The sequence below is a fragment of the Ischnura elegans genome, chromosome 6, assembly GCF_921293095.1.
Source record: "Ischnura elegans chromosome 6, ioIscEleg1.1, whole genome shotgun sequence".
Classification (NCBI taxonomy): Eukaryota; Metazoa; Arthropoda; class Insecta; order Odonata; family Coenagrionidae; genus Ischnura; species Ischnura elegans.
This window is the reverse complement of record NC_060251.1, coordinates 55040310-55058796: the sequence shown is the minus strand read 5'-3', so window position 1 is coordinate 55058796 and position 18487 is coordinate 55040310. Positions and strand designations below refer to the sequence as shown.

The 18487-nt window shown below is 39.1% G+C and overlaps 1 protein-coding gene across 1 annotated transcript in view; it reads right to left on the bottom strand.

The window, feature by feature from the left end:
• LOC124160720 (mucin-5AC) overlaps positions 1-18487 on the bottom strand; it is a 594376-nt gene that overhangs the window by 13165 nt on the left and 562724 nt on the right. The window lies entirely within an intron of this gene.

Below are 18487 nucleotides of genomic sequence, written 5' to 3'. Positions count from 1 at the left end.
GGATCGCTTTACGAATTACCTAGGCCTAACTCATATTGAAATGTCCTCCGCAATTCACAGTAAGGCCTATTCCCTGTCTTTCCATTTATAAATTCTATTATCTTCACCTCTCAAACCCGCTTTAATGACATTCTTCCCTCAAACACGATTTTCAGCATCCTCTCTCCATTTGGTACTCGATACATGCAAGCTTTCTGTCTCTTCCGTATCTTTCTAGTTTCCTAACCTTGTCCACCATGCCTACTGTCGGCACAAAAAAAGGTAGAACGCTTAACTTTTAGAAGTTGTACGAAGTTCTTCCGAAGCTCCATAGGGTCGTGTCATATATCGTTTTACTCATTGTTTATTCAACTACAATAATGAATCATTAACCATTTTTAAACGTAAACGTTTGGCTTCTACGGCCGAAGGAGTGAAGATGAACACGCAAAAAACTATGAAAACGGCGAAACGGTCGTCTTCTTCATCAGGTCACGAGCAAAATATTTGATTGGTGAATTTCATCGTATTTTTAATAGAGATAACGCAATCTTCGCATTATAAAGAGATTTTAAAAACCAAATTTTACCCATTCCTTGATTTTTAAAATGGCTGAAAGGTAGATTATAATTTCCGAGGTTTAGAAGAATACATGAATATTGAAGTTACGTATGCTATAAGTAAAAAAACATTTCTAAACTTTTCACGCAAGGAAATGCTTATATTGATCCTCTTACTCAAAATAAACCAAGATTACGGAAATTGTCGTTTCGGTAGAGTACATTGCCGCGGGGCGTTTATCGTCTATATGGCTTATTTTATAAGTAGTACATACTTCTTTGTCCCTTTCCCTCTCCATCCATCTCATCATCTTCAACCTCCTCCATGCTAAAATCTCGAACGCCTCCAGTATTTTCTCGTCCTCTTTCCCCACCGTCCACGTTTCCGCACCATAAAACGCAACTCTCCATACTAGAATTATTATTTAAGTATTCAACCGATTAAGGTAGGTTTCCACAGAGTATTTAAGAAGTACTCTAGCAGTCTCCCCTCCCTTCAAAGACTTCCCCCCTTTTTAATTCATAGTAAGGGCAACTCCCTTTAAATATATCAAAAAATCCTTTTATGTATCCTGAAATTTTGTAACTTGGAAATAACTTTCATTCGAACTTTTTTTTGTCTCTGTAGCCCATTGTGAGAGAAAATAAATATATAGTGCCGTTATACATTACCAGAGGTGGGTAAAGTACATAACAATAGAAGGAAAATCGGCTCCGTGGAAGTCACTTTTTAAAATTGGTGTTCATTAACAATACAAACAAACAAATTTGATCCTAAAACCTTTGCATAAAAAAGCCACGGGAATATAGAGAAGAAACGTATCTTTACATCTTCCAAGCTTACTCCTCACCTCATAATTTTTTACCACTATCTCAGCATACCTTCTTATCCACCCCAGTTTCCTACAAATATAAACCATTATCATATATTTTTAAGTCTCCGCAATAAATACTACTAAAGCTAGATCCTAATCCAATAAAACACTCCCTCTCGTCTTCAATGTTCACCTTTCGGCACAATGGTAAACAGACAATTCACTATAAAAAGATTGCCACAGCATTAAAACGATTTTAGCGGATCATTTTTGTGGATACAATCATAAGGGAGTAGGTAGTCCCTACTTTATACCTGCGGACAGAATAATTGTTTAGCTTTGTGCCTCAAAACTGCAGCCACGATGAGAAGTTTATCTCCGCAATTATTTTTGTCAAGTTTTCAACGCTCACTTAGAGTACATTAAAATACGATGCGTCCCATAACTTTTCTTTCAAGCGGCCGTAAAATTAGCAAAACAGCAGACAGTCGGCAGCGCGAGCCAAAACTTGCTCCATAAATAATGAATTTAATGGAGAAAAATGTAGAGGGAGTCTGGTCACCAGCGATGGACTGGGCACCAGAACACGGGAGATTCCGCTTGAACAATGGAAGAGAGCTTGGCGCAATTAATCAGCTGGCAGGTTGATGGGGGACGGGAGGGAGAGAGATCATGCAGCAAAAAGCATCACCATCTCCAAAATGATGAATGAGCAGGGAAATAAGCGCGAGTAAAGCTTCCCCGAGAGAGCCTTTAATAGCTGCACGGTCAGAGGGAAATGAGGACATTACATGTGGTGCTTAAATAGCCACGCCATTCTTTCACGGTGAGTTAGCATATACTACTTAGTAAGCGATTTTGGGTCTTCCAAATGCGACCAAGATTGAAATGGCAAAATCCGAGATCACGTGTCTGATCGGTGGACAGTGAAATGTACATTTTTTTCCTCAAATCCAAATAACACATAAATTGCAACAACGATTGTTCTGGATAATTTAGGGGACGTCCATTAATTACGTGAGGTAATTTTGGCGGTTTTTGGACCCCCCTCCCACCATAGTGAGATATGGAAATAAAATGTCAGGCTTATCCATTTTTCTCGGAGCGACCAGTTATCTAGAGTCGAGTTTTCAGGGTTTTAATGTTGATCATATGACTCTTCTTAAATGCTCTAAAAAACTCACTATTTATAAAATTTCCCGTGGCAAGACCGCCGGTATGCCCCCCAATAATGTATATAACTCGGCACCCCTGTCTATGGCACTCCATCGTCAAGAAAAACCCAGCACTCCCCTGCTAGCAGTGAATATTTCTCGGGTTTCACATCGTGTAAGGTCCTCCATATCTCCTTCCGACGCGACGTTTCGATAAGCGACAATACCATCGTTCTCAGGGAATGAGGAATCCAACGACATCATGCTTTTTGGCAGTGCATAATCAATACACGTTCAATTTTTATTAAACTGAATCAATTCTTATTTTAACATAAAATTTTACAGATCCCCATCAGAGAATACACTAGAATATACCTAAAATCAATCATCAGAATGGGATTAAAATAATACAGTGAATGAATTTATTCTAAGATGATTGGCAGGAAGATATGTCCCTCAGGGTGCGCGTATGGTGGCCAGTTAGTGGCGATTAGTGCGAGTGGCTGCGACGAACGAAGCGGACAACTCAATGAGTTTGATAGCGGGCGTGCGGCGGATGAGTCAGGGGTCCCTCGAGAGGAAAGGCTGCGGGGAATCACTGATGACAAAGGCGGATCTAAGCTCGGAAGAGGGGCAAACTGGATGGTCTGGGGAGAATTCTACCTAGTCGAAGGAAAGTTTCGTGGGAATCCCCGGAAACTTTTGGAGGTTTAAAGACCCAAAAAAAGGTAAATATTTTTTTTTCTATATCGAGTATTCTCTTATAAAAGCCCTCGTGTAGAGCAGCAGAAATACAGAGAATGACCATTTAAGATAGGTCTGGAGTATTAAACCCAGCCTGTCTCTCCTCGCAATTTGGATTTCCCTCTTGGATTCATGAAAAGGATCACTCCCAATTATTCTATATCTATAAATCCTCTTCCTCTCACTTTCAAATCAGTATTCTTTCAAAATAGCTTTTAACATCCCCTTCCATATCTGGTGCGGAAACATGTACGCTTAGGAAGGAGGATGAGAGAAGACTGGAGGTGTTCGAGATGTGGGTCTAGAGACGAATGGAGAAAGTGAAGTGGACGCAGAGGAGGAGGAACGACGAAGTTTTGGACTTGGTGGGTGAGGAGAGGCGGCTTCCAGATGAAATACGGAGAAGACGGAAGGTATGCATGAAAGGAGAACTAAGCGGGGAGGGGATGTTGAAAACAGTGTTAGAGGGTAGAATGTTAGGCAAAAGGTGGGAGAGGAATTTAAGGACATCGGGACTAGCGACGGTGATAAATTTTACGGAGTTACCCGCATGCACAAACACGCGAAAATTCCACAGAGAAAAGGCGAATCCTGGTCAAGGTGGGCGACTTTTTTTCTATGTGAAATTTGCGAGGTAGAGGAAGGAAGAGGGTAGGATGTTTTTTAGTTAGAATTAAAGGGAGTTGGGCTTATTGTGAATGGAAGAGGGATGTACATGAAGAAAGGGGAGGCTGCCAGAACGCTTCTTAAGTACCACATGGAAACCTACCTTAATCGGTAGAATATTTTCGTCTGAAGATTTTCACAGCTTCTTTTAGAATATCTTCCATGAATCTAGAATCGGTAGAATATCTTCCATGTCTCTGAACATGATTAAAATTGTAATTTATCAAGTAATTTTTTATTTTCAGGGCTTGCCTTGACATTGGTGAAGAGACTAAAAGAATCGAATGCACGTCAGGAGTTTCAAATAAAATGGACGCATCACTCTCGCTCGATCAGTGTTTTTTCTGACTAATTAATTGTTTCAAACTCATGAAGTATTCGATGGAAACCTGCCTTAATCGGTAGGATACTTAAATAATAAACCCGCTCAGAACTAGCACTATCCAAACATTCTCTCTCCTCCGAAGTGAATAATTGTACAAAGTGGTAACCTCCAAAATTGTTGATTATTTTCTACGTTTAGACCTAATTGGGTGGGGGGAGTATTAAATCCCCCCTACTGTACTGCCACTCACGGCTTGAGGGAAAGGCGTGCTCATCACTATTCCGACAGCTGGCCTCGACTCGCCACTTTCATTGTCTTCCATCCCTCGCGTTACTTGAGACGCACAGTGCATTAGCATGTCATGACTGAGGAGAGACTTAAGTTGAGGACGCAGGAACAGACGAACAGGTGGGGCCCCGTTCCTCGAACAAGACAGACAGACAGGTCAGCTCTCCTGATAACACGTTTCAAGATCTCGTGTTCGCGAATTTGGACACATTGTTACATTGTAACGGCCGTAATGCCATCGTGAGCCGCATAAATCAAATCGTAAAAAAAAGACTGGGTGCGGAATGGATTCAACTCAAAACATTGAGAAACGCTATGCCAAGTGCAATATGGAACTTACAGGTGAAACTATGAGAAGATGAATTCGCAAATCCAATTGTGGAATCAAACCGGCTTTAGTAACGCTCCCGAGCCTTCGCGACGCCAAACGATATTTTGAAATAAACGATGCTTGGATACCACATTGCATTTGTGACTGATACCACAAAAATGTAAACACAAATTTTAGTTTGTGCATCGTTTATTTCTAAATATCGTTTGGCGTCGCGAAGGTTCGCGTGAGTTACAGTTCTATCAATCGAAAGCCATTACGTATAGACCAACTTCATTACCGTTTTTGGATCTGCGTGTTCTAAATCAGTTAGTGCGAGGTGAGGGTCTAGAATATCCTCGCGCCTCGGAATTGCTCCTAAATAGGTTTTATACAGATTTTTTAAAAGGGGTGTGGCTTCTCTTTTGGATGTTGAAAACTCAAAACATTCAGAAATGCCTTACCAAGTGCAATCTGGAACTTACTAGCAAGGTGATATTATGAAAAGATGAACCGATTTAAATAAGTTAAAGCGGCTTGTTCCGATGAACTAACCAGGATTTTAAAAGCTGACTCAATAGGCAAGCAGGATGCTCAATATGGAAAGTACATATGTTGTTTATGAGAATTCATTAATATCTTTCTTACTGTGATGGATTAAAAAATAATACCATGTGCAAAAGAAATACTCGATATACTTGGTATAGAGCTGTTTGGATTCTCGCCAAATTTCACATCGTGTCACCATCAATTAAAAATGATAAACTGTCTGAAACAAAGGCAAAATTGTCTACTAGGTGGGAAAATAAAAACTTTATTTTATGTCAAACGATACACATTCTTTCAGCAACAACAAATAAATAACTAATTCCAGAGTTTTTGCAGGAGGATCCAATCTAATTACGCACGGAAGAAAACCCCCATTATCTTATTTCTTTACACCAAACATGCTCTTTATACATTACTTGCTAAAGAGGTAATGCTTATGGCGATAGTTTCATCATAATTGGTATTTGATTGAGGAGATTATGTGAGACTAATATTATCTATGGTTAAACTTGTTGGAACTACTAACGTATTTTCGCTCGAACATCATGCTGAATTGCCGACTGAATCTCTGAAAGAACACTCAGCAAACAAGGATCTCAAAACTTCAGCTTCCAAACCAGGAGAGCCAAATGTTTCGGAGTGAAAGAAGCGTGTGATTCATCTCTCTCTGCATAAGAAGGAGCGCCAGACATTTCGACTTCCTGCACGAGCCAGACTCATCAAAAGCTCCGACGAGGGAAAATCCCAAAGCCTCATCCACAACTCCCAACACGGTGTTTGCTTTTCTCATATTCCCGGTATGTATTTACCCATGTTTTCTGTGGCCGGTTTCCGAAGATTAACTTTCTCCTTGAGCTCGTGGACCTCCTACGGACACGTGCAACGTATCATTAAAACCAATGCATCTCCTACGAGTCAGGAAACGCGAATACTTTCCAGGTGCTGTCTACAAACTCACAAATGCAAATTAAAGAATTTATCGCGTTTTGAATGGATTAAAGCTTATTAATCCCATATGGTATCCCTATTATTCCCATTAAGCTCATATGGTATCCCTATATGAGCAAATAAATCACGCAGAACAATTTATGATCAAACAACAAAAATAAATTACACTTGGCATAATTTGCAACAAAAAGCAAAAGAAAATACACCCTAGCAAATATTACTCTAAGAGAACAATGAGAACATTCAGAAAAGAAAATGAGGAGGAGAACAATCAGAAAATTCTGATAACTCGTGATGCAAAATGTAAAAAAATAAATAAAGAATAACAAAGTTAAAAAAATCGAGGAATCTTTTCCAGCTCCGGAGAATGAAGAAAAAGACGCTGAAGCGATGGAAAAAATAAAATAGATGTATGTAAATGCATCTACGCCATTAAAAATGTAATCCCATCCTCCTTAAGCAATAAAATACTTAGCAAATTCCGAGAAATGCATTGGGTGAGTTGCATCAAAAATTGTTGCATTTGGTTGCAAATTTAAGAAATCTGTAGGCTGATTATGATAAAGATTATTTGGTGAAATTAATAACAGGATCATTCCCAGTTTTAGTACGTGGAAAAACGTCCTGGCTACATAACCGTCAGATAGGAAGTTTAATTTTGACACCTGAAGCTCCCTCGGTCAAGAGTGGATCAATACCCATTTCGAAAGACTCTCCAGTTGTTTTCTTCCAACAAAACCTTCACCTAAAGCTTTCCCGAACAGTAAATAATAGCAAAAATGACCTTAATCGATCGTCGCCGTAGGTGGACTTTATTTCTTAATCTTCAGTAGAGACACAAAACAAGAATTAGAGGCCAAATTTGAGTAAATAAAGCGATGTTGGGAGCTTAAAATACAATAGGAACGAAACCCTTGGGTCGGGTTCGCGGGTTACACTCCTGAGGCAGGGATTCTAAGCGCTAGCTTTTTTCCTCTGCCCGCAGGAGGGGAAGGACAGGAAGGTACAAGGAAGGAGGCGCCGCCGCGATAGGAGCCCGACGACGCGACGCCTCCTGGGAGGGGATAGGGAAGGAAGGGAGGGGACGAGGAATCCCGCACCGTCACAGAGGCGGGCGGGTCCTACTACTAACGAAACCAAGCTTACGCAATTAATCATCTAACAATCTTGGAGGACCATTCTATGAGAAAGAAGGATCCAACGATCAAATCGTTAGATAGCTTAAAATACAGCAGGCTCATTGTGTTTTCCTGTTGGTGTGCTCTCTTTCATACGTTGTGTAAAGTTAGAAAATTTCAAATTAGTTAAACGAAGCCGCTGATTTAGAAATAATTTTTGTATCCAAGTAGTGATTTTTGTTGATATGGATTATCTGCGCATTCTTCATCATTATTGAGTTTGCCGGTCTGCGGTATTTTTTTGTTTCGTTTTTATTTTTCTTACAAGAGCACATATATCTTACGTTATTCATGTCATTAATTGTCATGGATGACCAAAGTTGAGTTTTGAAAGAGGGGGCGTACTTAGTTCATTTAAGAGAAAATCATTTTGTGCGTAACCTCTAGAGTTCTTTTTTCGACACTAACCACGCTATGGAAACCATAATTTAATTCTGACTGCGAGGAAAAACCACTATGGCAGCAAGAAAGAGCTAAGGGAAATTTTGGCTTGTGCACATATCCGGGAAAAGTAGTGAGACAGCATTTATTTCAGTTAATAGGCATACGGAGCATAATTCTAGAGTCACGTGGACGAGAAGAATTAGAAGTTACAAAACAGCGAGGGTGACCTACGTTGTAGGCGCCCTTTGATATCAAGAGATCACCGCAGCTTTGAAAGCTTTAATTCGGTAGCTAAGTCTTACTTCCCTTGCCTTTCCGTTGAAGCCGAGTTCCATGACTTGGGCCATTCATCTCTCTTAATTAAAGACCCTCCAATTAATCAAGCGGCCAAATTCCTGTGTTGGGCATTTTGTCCCGCCGTTTTACGCGATAAATCTTCCGAAAATTCCTTTTCCGCAGAAAAAGATCACAGGTATTCTCAAGACGTACCTTTACTTGGCAGTCCACCAACTTAACTAAAAAAAGGAAGACTGGTTACCGGCGGAAAAAGTGAGAAACCGAAAGAAAAGGTTTTTGCGTTTGAAATAAAACATATAAAAAAGTTTAAATCGGTTACGTAGGGTGAAGAATAGTTTTCCTCCACAGTCATAAATTTGTATGCGATGAATCGTTACGTAATATACACCAATACACCTCCGTTGTATTAGCTACGGTGGTAACTACCACTGTAACCTGATTCCAATATTTATATGAGATTAATAAATGTGTAATTAAAATAATAAATTAATTGAATAAAAGTGATGAATGGCAAATTTACTCAGTTTGAAGGTACATCACCAAGATCCTAACCACATCCTACTAAATTAACTAATTAATAATAATAAAATAAAATTAAAATAATAATAAAATTAAAATAAACTCCATTGGCATAAATTCCCTAATTAATTGACTCCTTGTCTAATTACGACACTAAGATATTCTATCAGCGTAAGCAAAATTTCGCTGTTATAGTAGTACTGCTAAATACAAACCCTTCACCAGCTACATCAAAATTGTACAGAGTTATTACCACAGGAAATTAATTTAGTATGAATGAATGAATGTACCGGTTTTCAACTATATTTTTCTTTATCGTCCAATACACCACTTTATATCTCTAAGAGCCGACGTCAATTGACCCTCGTAATTAGTTGTTGACGCACCACGAATAATTATATCAGCCAAATTAAAATCACGCATAAAAGTTTTCGAAACCTAAAAGAAGCGTGGACACGATCAAAGTTGATCCGGTTTACAAAGAACCCGTATTTACGTCTTAATTAATGAAAGAGAGTTCGGCCGGTCAGCCAAGTTTCCTCGTGGACTCCACCTCAGTAACTTCCGAGAGGCCAAACTTAGGACTCGCGTCGTCAGCTGTTTCCAACATCCTGGACAAACTTAATCACATCCTACACCGTAAGAAGATCTTTAAGGGTAGGACCATCGACCAATTAACAATGGGAAGTGGTTACAAAAGCTATCCTCCAGGCCTATTGATACGTCATTCACAGGAATTTAAAAGTTTTTGATTACCTACCGGATAAATTCTTAAGCATGTTACCCTGAAAATACTTATTTATATTATTTGGGCACGACTAACAATAAGTCACTTTTTCTTATTTTCTTATTCAATTGAACTGACAGTTTTACTCTAACTTACTGCATCAAATATTCAAATTACGGCTGACCGTTTCATGAAGGAAAATTAGAGTAACAAATTAAGGAACAATATAACAAAAGGTAAGTGTCAACAGACATTATAATCCAACGCTGCAATCGAGTAAATGATTCCCAATAAATTTGTTTTCACAGATACAATTTAAGTTATACATATCCTCAAAGGTAGGCAAAATATTATTGGCCATAAAAACTTTTTTCCCCCTTGGCGAAAAATAAATTGGCATTTGCAAAAAATGCATTTCTACGATGGCTTGTACCACGACCATAGATGAAAGATGTTCGTAAACAACTCAGCCTCACATACGCTTGAGAACTTACGAGTAAAATGATTTGTTGTATCTGGAAAATTGTTTTTTAAAGATGATTCAAGTGACGAGAGTTAAAATAATAATTTTGAAATTTCTTGCTCTTCTAAATGGGAGCTTTAAAAAAAGGAAATTAGTCAATTGAAACGAATTTTCATTACTTATTTGTGTCAGTGGGCCTCACGAAAAGAATCCTTCCTTTGTACTTTTCGATTAGAAAACTTATTTGGTCTACACTCGCAAGAATGTTACGCAAAGAACGCATCAGTACACGAAAACTTTCACGGACATCATGAAAAGTTTCCAATGTATACTAGCATAATGTACTTATTTAAATATCCATTACATGGTCATATAAAAACAGACAAACAGACGATGCAAGCCAAGAAAAAGCATATAAAAACACCAAATTCTCGTTAAAAAGAACTTGAAATGCGGTCACTCAAGCTAGGATATTTATCGATCGAGAAAAGCTCAAATTTCCAATGAATTTATCCAGCGGCAATGAATATATTTTAGACTGACGAGAGAAATAATAACAATCGTAAAATTTCAAGGTTCGATTTCATAGATGATGCTAGATTCGACCGGACTCTGCACCAACCTTTTCTTTAAACTCTTACAAAACGATCCTCTCACGAGCACCTTCGTATATGTACATCAACGCCTCCTTTGCTAACGCAACTATCCTCTTGATGTCCTTCCAACTGTATCCATTTCCTCTAATGTGCTACCCAAATAGTTAAGTTCCTCTACCTGCTCAAGTTTTTCACCACCTACTTTTACATCGAGTCTCACATTCCTAGCTCGCGATGCTTTACAAAAACTCATAACCTTGGTCTTCTTTAATCTTCATCCCATACTCCTCGCAACGCTCGTCTAACGCATCCGCTAGTACCAGAAGCCCCCTCGCTGACTGGCTAATCAACGCCTGATCATCTGCGAACCTCACTGATTCAAACATCATTCCTCCCACTTTTACCCCAGCTTCCAACTCATCCCACGCTTCTCTTACCATCTCCTCAGCGTACACGTTAAAAAGCAGCGGCAGCAGAGGACAGCCCTGCCTCAATTCTCGGCCAATGCTTGCCCATCCAGATTCTCCGTCCGCTACCCTCACTTGCGCAGTCTGGGCCTTATGCAGATTACGAATCAACCGCCTATCCCTCCAATCCAAGCCTATTTTCTCGAGAATATCAAAAAACTTTACCCACTCCACTCTTTAATTGGTCTGGTTCATTATAAATTACGCCAATTAAGTTTTTGTAAATGGTGCTATAGGGAACTGACTCCAGAGCATGTGGAAATCAGGGATGGAAAGTGAAATGAAACGAAAATGCTTTTTTTTCGACCCGGAGAGAAACGAAAATACGAGGCATAGGTTTAGTTTCGCTCCTGCATGAAATTAAAATCACCAAGGAGTTAAGTTTCGACCCGAGACGAAATTTACTCCCGGGAACGAAACTAAATTAATCGAAACTCCGCTGCTCATAGTCAAGTTTCGATCCCAGAAGTTGAGTGGAGGAGGATAAGAGAAAATAGTTTCGACCTATTAGGTTTGACATACATGTAGAGAAGTTAAAACATTGAACTTAAAAATCGTATGACCAGTTTGTGTTCACCGTTCTCCTGTTAGTGGTAAAAATATGAGTGCCCCATGCATCTAACGGCGGTAGGCCTAACCTCTAATTCTTTCAACCATATTTCGTACTCGGTGCGTGAGTCGAAACTAAACTGTTCGAAGGTGAATCACATGTTTCTTCCGGTGCGAAATATTATCTGCGTTTCTCTTCGTCCCATAGTTTTAGTTTAGTTTCGACCCGAAGTAGTTTCGACTCCGATTTAGTTTCGACCCTGAGTTTAGCTCCCCGGGTTTAAATCCATTTCGTTTCGTTTCTACATTTCGCTTCCGGGAACGAAACTACTGAATGTATAACCTTAGGTTTTCCCGGCGTTTCAGGTGCAGGAAAGTTTCTCGGGTTTTCCACCGGTTGATGTTCTCCATGTCTCCCGACGTTCCGAGCAGCGACTTGCTGTTTATCCAAAGGGGATCTTCAGAAGATCTCGCAAGTCGCTGCTCGAAACGTCGGGAGACATGGAGAACATTAACCGGCGGAAAACTCGAGAAACATTTCTGAAACTATTGACATTTTACTGGTTTTGACGTTCGTTTAGTTTTTATTGCCCTCCCTGGTGGAAAAAGATGGACGACCGAGCATGGGTACAGGTTTTCGTGAGGTGATAGAGGTGGGGAGACGGGAGTACTCAATGCTTGTGGTAGCGGAAGAGTATGCGCGGCGGGTCGTCACGGATTTAACAGTTTTTCTTGAGCACAAGAAATGCTGGGAGAAAGGAGATACCACCTCTCTCGTGGCGAAACATCTCCTGGAGGAAAAACATTCTTGCGAGTTTGACCCGGAGATCGTCCACGTGGAGATGAAAGGCCGAAGATTGGACACTTTGGAGAAATTGGAAATTGTGCAAGAAGGAGGCATTTCACTGATGAATGAACAACTATTTTTTGGACATTCCCCACTCCTGGCCATACCGTTCCCGAAGCGCTCCACCCAATGACACATACCCTTCCCCAACTTCCCTTTCCACCTGTCACCCATCCGTTCTATATAAATACAACCCCAAAACCAACGATTCATTATCGTACTTGATAATGACCTAACGGTCGAAACGCGTTGTACGGAAAATAAACCTGTGGAATATTGCCATCTTTGTGTTATTTTTAAAACTTAGAATGTCATTCCACTATATAACGCCTGCTTCTGTTAGTTTTTCTTGAGCTTAATCCGTCAAAAAATAAACACATGCATGCAATTCGATAATTGTATGGTTTCCCTCTTCGCATGAGTAATGCGCCGGTGCAGCTGCACACCAACCTCACCTTACTTTTCCCCCACAGTAAATTATTTAGGAGAAGCGACCGACAGCCAAGGTCATTGTCACCATGACATAAGGGCATGGAAGGAAGGGTGGACAGAAATTCTACGTCAATATAAGGTCAATTTTAACGAAGGCGCTACACGCGGAAAGGCACTGCTCATGTAAAAAATCTTCATCCTTGAGTGAAAGTGAATCAAATCTTATCAACAAACTATGAACTTGTTTGATATTGTATGGATAGACAAATTAAGCAAGGATTTTAACAAATTAAATTGTCATAAAAATTTTCTGACAAGGCACCAACGAAAAATTTAAAAGCTAAATGATGGAAATTTTAGTCATAAAGCAATTAAAATATCAGTTTTTTTAATTTCACCAACAAAGCATAGTTACAATTACACGACAATAAGATCACCATACGAAATTTATCAGGAAGAATTCTTTTGGTTAACATTCAAAACTGTACGGAAAATTATGCCACCAATATAAATAATTTGATCTCCGATAACAGTGCCCCGTTTACCGCTACACAAAGACGCATAAATATGAGGCATGACAAAAAATAACGGGACAAAACATTTCGAAGGAGGAAAGAAAGGGTTTCCCATGAATGTTCTTGGTCTTGGGCACTCTAATACTGAATCTTCTTCCCTCCTCGTCTCAAAACCCCTCCTCGGCGTGCACTCCGCGGGAGGCCTCAATCTAATCACCCTTCAATTCACTCAACTTGGCTTCACTCGAGACAGCAAAAGGAGAAGGAAGCCCCTTGACCTAAGGGATCGGGCCACGGGTCGGAAAAATAGCCGCGAAGGGATTTGAATTGTTATTCTCTTTCTTCCGAAGTTTTATTTCAATGAGTGATTGCCAAATATGTATTTTAATGTATGCATTTTAATATATATGTTAATATGTATTTTAAAATATTTTTTAATGCATTCGAGCATATGACTTGTTTGCACAGATTTTCTCTGAAAGAGGGAGAGGCTGGAAAGAAAGTGTGTGAAGGTATGACTACTCATCGAAAACAAAAGAGGCGTAATAATAAATCAGAATTGTGAGGATAGGATACTGCAAAGCGACAACAGGATATCTGTATCACGAGCGATTTATGGGATCTCTCCAATTAAAACTTAATCTAATATAATCAGTGAATACAGTAATGTCTTTGACCAATAATAATAATTATTAATAATCTTATCTATCCTAAAAAATACTCCAATAATCCATAAAAAGCTGGCTCCACATAATTGCATTTTATATTCAACAAGCCACACTAGATAAAAAGAAAAAAAAACTTGTTGTGATGTCTTCTCACTACCACCCTAAACTCATCACTTCCATCTCACTCAATAATAATATAAATAATGAAATAACTTAACAGCAACGAATTGAAAACGCGACTTAGTATCTCTTCCATTTTTCCCAATTCATTTCTGTTTAAATTTTCCAAATTAATTCACCAACTCTCTACGAATTCACCCTCGTAGACTTAGCGGTGAGTAACGGTGAAGGATCAATCTATATTATGAAATGCCACAGGGATCGCATACACGACCATTAGCAGAGCGTAATTCGTTAAGCCGACCGAAATTCCATTCCTTTATTCGTGATCCTCTAAAGCACATTAAACGCCAAGGCTCAACGTACAATTAACTGAAAGAGTCCTATAAGGTTAATCTTTAACTAATGACGTCGACCTAATTCAGGCAACAAATCAACTGCTGTTGTGCCCATAGAAAATAAAGATTAAAAATACAGGAATTAAAAAAAATATCCGTTGCGGGTAAAATATTCCAAAAATTCTGCGGCAAACTCTCGACACACATTGAATATTAAAGGGATAAAAATGTGATAGCAATTCAGATTATTAAACGGAAGAAATAATGATTTAAAAAAAATTATATTCAATTTTGAACGTCGTGTTAGGAAATCGTCGATTGCCTTTCATTCCAGGACCAGCATAATTAAATTTTCATTCCTTTGGTACCAATTCACAACATGCAAAATATTAAGCTGAAATATAAGCACGGCTCTCGCTGAAAGTATTATATTTTTGACTGAGTACTTTTTTTCTTTTTTCGACTCGTAAGAGTGGGGGAAAAGAGAAGTCGTCTAAATCCTTAATGAGATGATGGTATAAGGTTGGCCACATTATGAGGCATGATGGCCTTATGAAAAAAAATCGTAGAAGGACATGTGGAAGGGTAGAGGACGGCCCCGAATGAGTTACATAGGACAGGTTGTAAGGGATGTAAAAGAGAAGAAATACGTCACTATAAAAAGGCTAGTGGGTACGAGAGAGGAATATAGAGCTGCGTCAAACAAATCTTAGGACTGTTGACTAATGATGACGACGAATAAACAAAATACCAATGTGGGCATTATTGAGCGTTAGACCAGCAAACCAATCGAATCTGCAAAAATAATCTAAGATGTGTAGCGTGCGTGAATAACAGACCAGCAGGAGAAAGATAGGACTCACTGCCTGGAAACTAACGACGAAAATTGCATAATAAAAGTTCTCAATTAACGAGAAAATGAGAATGGTAGCTATCTTTGAGAATTGAAACTGAAAAGTGGGAGAAATCAGCTTTTGAGCCACAATTTTGGACTCCATATTATAATGCTTTTTAAGCTTCCCTGAAAATCGAACGTAATTGGATAGGGTGTTGTTTTATTTGGTCTGAAAACAGTAAATAGGAGTTGCAATTCAAACTAAACTGACGATATTAGAAATAAAGTCAGAATTCGAAATAAATAAAAATGGAACCATGGGTAACCATTACCTTAGACGAGTGAGAGACATTTTGCATCGATCAAAGCACAAAATCATTAAGGTTGCACTTTATATTGCTGGAGTTTCTTGGAAATGCTATCTTTTGAATTTAATTAATTATCAACAGAATGATTGAGGAAGAAGAGCATTATTCAATCAAAAAAATAAAATTCTTAGGCAGCAAATATAATTAACGATACTTACAAAAACAGTGCGAAGGAGAGTATTGTATTATTTTTATATGCGGAAAAAGGAATTATCATCATTAAGTTACAAAAATCATAATGACAAAAAAATGACCACTCCGTGCATGGAATCCCAGGAAAGAAATCCGTGAGAGGTGGGGGTTACTCTTCATTTCCTGTCTTCACAGGTCCGTTGCTTACACGCAAAAAAATAAACCGGATTCAGAATCCTGGTGGCGGTGGTTCGTCGCAACATCATTTCCGCCTCTTACGAAAGGGAAGGCCGTATTTCACTCCCATGCAGTCGAGAAATGGAAGCGCTCAGCCGACGGATTCCTCACGCTAATGGCGGCTAGTACACGGAAATAATAATTATGGTGAGTTTTTTTTTACCACTAGATAATTAGTTTTCAGTTTATGGAGGGTAAATCGAACAAATTATCAAACGTGAAGAAAAGTGAAGTACAATGAAAAACTTTCGCGGAGCTAACGTAGAGATAAGGACCGGGTGACCAAGAAATTAGCTTAAATTACTCCTTTTAATGTAGTTTCTAACAAAAAATTACTTTTCGACCGATTTATGTGGGTATATTTCTCTCGGGATTCTCGGCGGGTTATTGTTGATTTAATAGTGATGATGAATAATAATAATGATAATAATAATAATAGTGATGTGTAATAGCTATGAAACTAGGAGCAGTTGGACCGGATGACAACTAAATAACCATTTGTATACGCCTTCAGCTTACTTACTTACTTACTTCCTTGGCACTACAGCCCAGTGTGGGCTTTGGCCTCCCTCAAGACGCCAGTCCATTCTCTCCTGTTCTGCACTTTCTCCCACCATCTGACAATCCTCATAGCCTTCATGTCTTCTTCCACATCCTGCATCCATCTTTTCCTCGGTCTTCCTCTTTTTCTCTTTCCATCCATATTTCCATGTAGAATCTTCTTAGGCATCCTTTCTTCACTCATTCTTTTTACATGACCTAGCCAAGCTAGCCGTTGGGTCTTCACAAACCTCACTATGTCTTCGCCTCGGATAATATTTTCTATTTCCTTGTTTGTTCTTATCCTCCAAGTTACCCCATCTGTCACGGGGCCATATATCTTTCGCAAAACCTTCCGTTCAAATATCCGCAGAGCTTGCTCGTTTCCAGCGGAGATGCTCCACGTTTCTGCTCCATATGTCACGACCGGTCTGATAAGTGTCTTATAGATCTTGAATTTCATCTCCTTAGATAGAAGAGTTGACTTCAGGAGCTTAATATTAGCAAAGTAAGCCCTATTTCCAGCCATTATCCTCTTGTTGATCTCTTCTGTCATTGAGTTCTTACAGTTTAAATTAGTACCGAGGTAGCTGAAATATTTTACATTTTCAAAGTTGTACTGGCCAAATGTAACGTTTTGAGTCCATCTTCTGTCTTCCGTGGTCGACATTCTCATGTATTTCGTTTTTCTCTCATTGATTCTGAGCCCTATATTCTTACTCTTCTGTTCTAAGATTTTGAATATTTCTTTCAGAGAATCCATATTCCGTGCCACGCCTTCAGCTCCAAACGAAAAATGTGACATTGAAATTGCGGGGTCGACTTTCGCAGCCTTCCCTTGGGAGTGAAGAAAAGCTACTACTCTGTTTCTTTCGGCGAAAGGGTCCTCGCGTTGGGTCGGTAAGCACAGCAGCACGGCGTGATCTTTCATTCCTTTCTCCGATTTCAATGGAGCGGCTACTATTGCCATACTGCCGCGTCGCGTTAATATTCCGTATACGTCCTCCGTGACCCTCCTCAGTCTTCCCACAGGTGGACTTCCGTGAAACTGGCACAGAAAAACACACCACACCAACCCGAGTGCGAGCCTCACTGTGTTCCGGAGGCTTGACGGAAATGTATTCCGCTGAACGGTAATCCGCTTACATGATGCGCTACATGTTGGTGGTGGGATAAAACCCTGAGGCATCCTTTTGTTTTTTTCTCTCCTTACAAACTTTCCTAACGCTACTTCCGCCGAACACAAGAACGGGAGCAACATTCGCGATCTGGAGTGGAAAATGATTAATATATATTTCCGGAATTGGTCGTATTAAAAAATGAACATATTGATTAAATCGAAACTTGAAGCACGTACGTGGTGGAAGGGCTCCATATTAATAATGAAAGACACTTTCTTTCTTCCGCAAGTTAATAATTTTTTTTATTTCTTTTTATTTTAATTTTTTCAATTATTTAAAACTTTTTGCATTTCATAATGGTGTAATAGCCGAAATCGTTAATAAAATAGACATTTTTAAAAATAAACTTGTGGAAGAAACAAAGTGTCATTATTATGAACATATCGATGGCTAAGTTCTAACATCGCGTATCTAAAAAAAAGCACCTTTTCAGGAGAGAAAAGGAAACGATTTATATTTTTAATTGCACACTGAAACCAAAAATTCATGAAACTGAAAAAGAAGTATACATTTGCGAACAAAGACTTGTTTTTTGCTTGAATTTTCTTTTTTTAATGTCATTACACTTTGTTTAAGATACAAAGTCTCAAAAAAGTCTCAAACTTTAACTATAACTATAACTTTCCATCCGTGGGGGTGACTACGTACAAAGTCACTTATTACATGGATTTGTCTGCTTTAATACATGCTAGCATCTTTCATCTTTCCTTTCCTCTTGATAACTCCTCTCGAGGTTGAGTGAATTATTTCATTGTT